The sequence below is a fragment of the Haliotis rubra genome, unplaced genomic scaffold (assembly GCF_003918875.1).
Source record: "Haliotis rubra isolate DU_JTF1 unplaced genomic scaffold, ASM391887v1 Scf322, whole genome shotgun sequence".
Lineage (NCBI taxonomy): Eukaryota > Metazoa > Mollusca > Gastropoda > Lepetellida > Haliotidae > Haliotis > Haliotis rubra.
In genome coordinates, this window is record NW_025766994.1 from 902,164 (window position 1) to 909,914 (window position 7,751).

Here is a 7,751-nt window from a genome sequence, read left to right on the forward strand (position 1 = left end):
GTTTTTTAAATTTAACATTTTTGGACTTACGTATCTCATAAACTTTGAAGTAAATTTGAAGTATCAGAAACAAACCCATGTGTGATGCTATTTCGGAGTGATTCGGAGTCGGACACACATTGACCTGCTTTGGCATGTGTTTGTAACGAATGCTACCGATGGGACGAGAAGCGCTCACCCGTCACAAACGCCTGATTTTATTACAATTTGCTACTGATTCAAAGGCATATGCTTCCTATACAGTCGTTAAATGGTCTATTGTTCTGCATCACGATTCTATAATTGCACACCTGGATGAAATTGTGTTCGCAGAGGAAAATGAAATGAAATCGATGGTATTTCCTGAAAAATAAACTATTTTGCACATTTTGGGAAGGTAATTCAATTCAAGACATCAATTAAATTGTTTGCAAATTTGAAATTCTTTAACATTAGTTTTTTTCTGATTTAGCAGAAAATGTTTGTGGTTTGGCCAAATGCTTCGAAGCGATCACGAACTATACTCTCTAGGCTACTGCGGGCATTTAATGGTTGAAGACTTATCAACAATGGTTGCTGGAGTCATCGTTTCAATTTCTTTCAATGGCCAACGCTTTAACCATTAGGCTACCCCACCGCCCCAAGACTATTAGAATTGGGGTGTATCATTTGCGATTAATTGGGATAGCCTCGTGGTTAAAGAGTCTGCTCGTCACGCCGTAGAAGCGACTTCAATTCACTCATTCTTCCATTAACTTTATGTTAATGCAGAGGGTGGAGTGACTTGGAACATTTCTATTGATACCTTTTATCTCCAACATATATCAATCCCCCAAAGTACACTTGGCGAGGTTTTGTCTTACTTTCTTCCGAAATGCCTTAAAGTGGTTTTGTGAAGTATGTTTTAGCTGTAACGTTGCACTTGAATTCCGGATCAGTCTGCAACAGATTTTGCAATTTTGTGTCACATGAAGAAATACGATAAAGACATAGATTCGAATGAAAGATGTCCTCCATCTTCAGCGAACATTTGTAATGCTTGTAAATGAGTCACTGGAAGTTACCCGAGGAGACTAAATGTTTTAGCAGTCCCATCTACGGCATTAGTGGGGGCCAGTTTTGTGAGGTGAGTGAGTGTGGTGTTATGCCACTTTTAGCAATATTCCAGCAACATCACGGCGGGAGACAGCACACATTGTACCCGAGCCCGGTGTGACGAGCGAACTACTAGGCTACCCCACCGCCCCTAAAACAAAGGAGTGACATGGTCAAGTTTGCTGTTTCGTGTAACGATTACTCAGATATACCCATCTGATATAATGCACAAGTGGGTTGACAGATTCTATCAGAGATATTCAATGACATTCAGCAAGCCGTGAATCAAGAATACAATATACCCATCTGATATGATGCACAAGTAAGTTGACAGATTCTAGCAGAGATATGCAATGACATTCAGCAAGCCATGAATCAAGAATACAATATACCCATCTGATATGATGCACAAGTAGGTTGACAGATTCTATCAGAAATATTCAATGACATTCAGCAAGCTGTGAATCAACAATACAATATACCCATCTGATATAATGCACAAGTAGGTTGACAGATTCTATCAGAGATATTCAATGACATTCAGCAAGCTGTGAATCAAGAATACAATATACCCATCTGGTATGATGCACAAGTAGGTTGACAGATTCTATCAGAGATATTCAATGACATTCAGCAAGCCGTGAATCAAGAATACAATATACCCATCTGATATGATGCACAAGTGGGTTGACAGATTCTATCAGAGATATTCAATGACATTCAGCAAGCTGTGAATCAAGAACACATTTCCTTTTATTATACGAATGTTTCTTAATCAAATAGACTAGATATAGGTCATGAAGTAATTTCAAGAGTTTAAAAAGTGATTTAATCGTTTTCACGAATTGACAAATTATTGTGATGACAATAGTGAGTGAGCGAGTTAGTGAGTTAATATTTAATGTCACATCGGCAATATCGTGACGTATCGTGACGAAAACAATTTATAGAATACAAAAATGAAAACACTTTGACGAGTTAAACCTGTCGACGATGGACAGTAAAAATACTAGAGTATCACAGATTTGAACATTAAACTAGCATGTAAAACTTAACAGTGTAATTAAAGAAGACAATACAATATAAAACACGGGCTATAGATCGCCAGCATCTGAAGGTAGATCACCATTCTAGGAAGCATGGGGACTTACATTACTTTTGCTACCTGCATGGAGCCAAGCTTGATTTACACCATCCCTTCAGCCGCTGGCGATTGTAGGATGCTTTAGCCGAAATCAAAAGAACAAAAATACTACGTGTAAAAACTTGGTACGTGAAAATTTTACTGTGAAAGTTTTTGGGACTTACGTACCCTCTTAGGAGGACAATACTTTTACGCTGCTTCAACCCCCTTTGAGGATACAGCCACTAACAATCTAAGTTGATAATCTAAACTACCAATTATAAATGTTTATCTATTTACAATACATATATAAATTCATTTAACAAATCTATCTCTTTTAAAAAATCAATGATAAAATGATAACTAACTTTATTAAAAAGGTTTTCATATTGAAATATTTATCCCTTATGAAGAGAATTCAACACAGTAAAGCAGGACATGCTTGACCGTGGTTCTCTCCTCACAAGGCATACAAAACGGAGGATCCTCACCTTTCAATAGGTATGCATGAGTATATCTTGTGTGGCCCATACGACATCGTCGTATGATGACTTCTTCAAATCTGGACTGACAACCCAAGTAGGTGTAACCGATATTGGGTTTTATTTCATGTAATTTATTGATACCTACTTGGGTGTCCCACTTCTTCTGCATCAGATCACGGATGTATGTTCAGATGTTAAACTTTGTAATAAGATTTGCTGGGATAAGAAGTGGTGTCACAGATTTGTTAAGTGCTGCCTTAGCAGCAAGATCGGCCATTGTGTTACCAGAAATACCAACGTGGCTGGGTAACCAACAAAGGACAATGTCGTATTGGCAAGTAGCAAGATCATTATACAATTCAATAATTTCTAATAAAGTGGATGTATGCAAGAAGGATTTTTAGTAGCCTGAAGACACGAAAGAGAGTTTGAAAAGATTATGTATTGTTTAAATTTGGGGTGTCTATTAATATATTTAAGAGCTGTTAGTATTGCGTTTGCTTCTGCTGTAAAAACAGAGCTATTATTCGGTAGACGAGAAAATATTGTTCTTGATCCAACGACAGTGGCCCCCGCAACTGTGCCACCATCCTTGGATCCATCTGTAAATAAGGACGTGCATGTGAGGTGAAATTGGGTTTTACGTGGTGCTTGAGAATATTTCGCTTATATGACGACCTGCATGCGTGTGTATGTGTATGTGCGGCTGCTTGTACTAGCCCAGACAGAAGCTGGTTTTATAGTGCTAGCCCACTGAGATACCATGCCGCAGTGAAGCATGAATACCCCACTCAGACACATTATACTGACTCCGAGCCGACCAGTCCTTGTTGTACCCATTAACGCCGAGCGCCAGGCAGGGACCAACAAGTACCATATTTTAACGTCTTTTGGTATGACGCGGTCGGGGATCGAACCCGCGACCTTCCGATCTCCGGGCGGACGCTCTATGGTGTATGTATTATATTTACTTTTCAATTGATTATATTCTTGTTTATATTGTAATTCGTTAGTTTTTGATTTTTTAAACTTTGTCAGTGTTAGGCCAACTTGTGGCCTCACTAATTGCCAAGGAGGAGAAGAAAGAAGACGGGAAAGAGATATATTCTCAAACTCAATGCCAGCAGCAGAAATATATTGTTGGATTCTTATCCCAAGAGGTGGAACAAGTGAAGTTTTTTAATTATACAAATCCTCATAAAGAGGATTGAAAACGCAGTTGTGGGCAGGATTGGATTCATTAGACATATTGTAAAGACAATTTGATACGGCGAAGTTTTAAGATGGCTTATCGGCCTCAAAGTAGAGACAAAGTCTTAGACCTTGGTGGTGGACAGAATCTAATAGTTTTAAATTACTTTTGCAGGCTCCACCATAGACGATCGAACCATAATCAAGGTTAGAACGGTTTAGAGCTCTATACAAGTGAAGGCGGGTCGACTGATCACCTCCCCACTTAGCATTGGAGACGTCTTTTAATAGATCTAATGCCTTCAGGCATTTTGCCTTAAGATATTTAATATGAGGTAAATACGTAAGATGATGGTCAAATATGATACCAAAATTAGCTTCCTAATTAGCTTCCTGTGGTTTATATTTACGACAGAGTGAGTGAGTGAGTGAGTGAGTGAGTGAGTGAGTGAGTGAGTTAATATTTAACGTCACATCGGCAATATTTCACCCATATCGTGACGACTGACGAGAACACTTTATAATTATATTAAAGATCAATAAAGTTAGAAATTAAAAAGCCAGTTGACGAAGAACAGTAAAACTACTAGTGTATCACAGATATCCATTTAAAACTAGCAATTAAATCTAAAATATTGGAACTATAAATGACAATGCAATATAAAAACAGGCCAGATTGTCAACGACTAAAGGTAGATAACCATACTAGGGACCACGGGGACTTACGGTACATTTGCTTCATGCATGGACCCTAGCTGGATTTACACCATCCCCTCAGCCGTTAGCAACGTAGACAAATCTAGTTATACATTTAAAAACACGCATATTCTACGATTAAAAATAGCGCAGAGTTTCAAATTTACGACAGAAATGGATGCAGTTAGTTTTAGATTTAGAAAACTTAAAGCCATTTCGTTCGGACCCATCAGAGCTGCAACTGTCTCTCAGTCGTGTGCAGATTTCTACCCCGACATGATACATTAAAATCATCAACAAATAATGACCCATCAACAGAGTCATTTAACACTTTCGATAAACTATTTATTTTGATTATGATGACAATATGTGTATTGATAAGATAATAATTATAATTGATAATTTGTATATTAATAATATTGATAAGATGACAATATACTATGCAACCTAATATATGTATTCAACACAGATATAGAAACATTGTTAGGTTACCCAGTGTGTACTCAACACAGTAATTCACATATGTAATAATTGGATACAGTGGTAGTCTAAACGTTTCGACGGTCAACAGCAGTCATTACAGACAGCTATTCGATCTTCAATATTAGACACTGAGGGTTGTACAGACGGGTACATGATGTCGAATTAAAATATTAAAATCATAAACAACCATTACGAAACAATAGTAGCGGAATTGCATACGTAGTAAATAATTTATGTCTTGTTCAAATAAGGTGATCCGACAATAAGAGTGAGTGAGTGAATGAGTTAAGGTTTAGCGTCACATCGACAGTATTGCAGCCATATCGTGACGAGAGCAACTTGATTTATATCAATATTAAAATCAATAAATTTAGAATATAAAAAAACCCTGTCATCAAAGGACAGTAAAAATACTAGATTATCACAGCTCTTAATTTAAAACTAGTATGCTTTCATAAAAATACATCACTAGAGACAACAGTACAAAGTAAAAACGGGCTATAGATCACCAGCAACTGACCGGGTATTGGACGTTTATCCCTTTTTGTTAAAAGTAAACAATGGCATCGTGCTGTCTAGAGATAAGTATTTGTGATTCCAAAGTTCACTGGAATAACACTTGGAATGAAAAGTGGCGGTGAAGAGTGTACTGATGGAAATCAATGAGGATTTTGTGTCGAATCTGCATTACACATTAAGTAAACATTAACTATAGTAAACAATCGTACAGTGTTTATTGAGAGAATATCCCAAATTATTGCACAGGAAAAATACTACAAACATTAGTTATTCATTATTATTATTGTCGTTCTCGCCACAACACATTTCGGTTGGCATGGAAACATCATTAAACAATGCGATGTTAATTGCTTCATTCTGTGTGTATATCAATCACTTAGTGGGGACCTTTCAATACGTCATATGTTAACAACTGAAACCTACCCATAGAGTGGTTTTAAAAGCCCTATCATGTTTTATGTATTTAACAAATCAGACTGAAAAGGCTGTATTTGCTGTTGACAAAGCGATTGATCTTACTCAGCTGTGTTCTATATAGATTAATGGTGGATGCTGACGGGAGTGCTAACACGAGGCTGTTTCCTTTAAGTGGGTTAGTGAGTGAGAGAGTTCATATTTAGCGTCACCTCTACACTATTGCAGCCATATCGTTACGAGAACAATTTAAGTTATATCAATATCAAAATAAATATTTAGAACGTAAAAACCTGTCATCGAAGGACAGTACAAATACTAGATTATCACAGCACTTAATTTAAAACAAGTATGCTATCATAAAAATAACTCACTGAGACAACAGTACAATATAAAAAGTGGGCTATAGACCACCAGCAACTGAAGGATGATCACCAAACTAGGTGAGGTGAGGTGATATGGGGTTTAACGTCGTGCTTGAGAATATTTCGCTCATATGACGACTTGCATGCGTGTGTATGTGTATATGTGGTTGTTTGTACTAGCCCAGACATAAGCTGGTTTTATAGTGCTAGCCTACTGAGATACCATGCCGCAGTGAAGCATGAATACCCCACTCAGACACATTAGAGACACTCTGAGCCGACCAGTCCTTGTTGTACCCATTAATGCCGAACGCAAGGCAGGGACCAACAAGTAACATATTTTAACGTCTTGTGGTATGGCGCGGTCGGGGATCGAACCCGCGACCTACCGCTCTCCGGGCGGACGCTCTAACCACTACACCACGGAGGCGGTCCACCAAACTAGGGTGAGTGAGTTAATATTTATGGTCACGTCGGCAATATTTAAGCCATAATGTGACTTGAAAAGTTGTAAATTAACAATAAATGCAATGAAATTATGAAAATCATGTAGACGAAGGACAGTAAAATAACAAGAGTTTCACAGTTAAAAAGTCAAAAGTAGCAAGGAACTTTTAAGATTAGAGAAATAGTACAGACAATACAATATAAAAAAGTGTTTGCCACTGATATGGTAATTTCCCCCGCCGCTAAAGAAGAATGGAATATTTATTCATATTTAGTACTTTATATTGGTCACTTTTTTTGGTCACATACAAGATGCCTGAAATGACTGGTGTCTGCATAATCACCCTTTGTAGGCTGTTGCCATAATTGAAGACATTGGGTGCAATGTTTTATGAGATATCGCATATGCGTACGTTTGAAAAGAAGTCAAAGTGTGATGGTGATCTTGGAGATAAGGTCAAGGTCACCCATATCGACTGGTGTCAGCGTAATCTCCCAATGTTAGCTGTCACCAAATTTGAAGACATTGTGTACAGCAATGCATGAGATATCACGTTAACAAGAGTTTGAAAAGTGGTCAAAGTGCCATGATGACCTTGAAGATAAGGTAAAGGTCACCCAACTCGACCGGTGTCTGGGTAATCCTCCAATGTTAGCTGTCACCAAATTTAATAACATTGGATACAACAGTCAGATATCACGTTAACAAGAGTTTGAAAAGTGGTCAAAGTGCTGTGGTGACCTTGAAAATAAGGTCAAGGTGACCAACAGTTCATAAGATATCGCGTTAACAAGAATCTGGACGTACGGACGGACGCCGCTGAATACGTAGACCCCCGTTTCGTGTTGCAGCAGGTGACACAAAACGAGCTAGAGATCATCAGCAACTGAAGGTCGATCACCATGCTAGGGAACATGCGGACCCACGGTACTTTGGCTACATGCATAGACCCC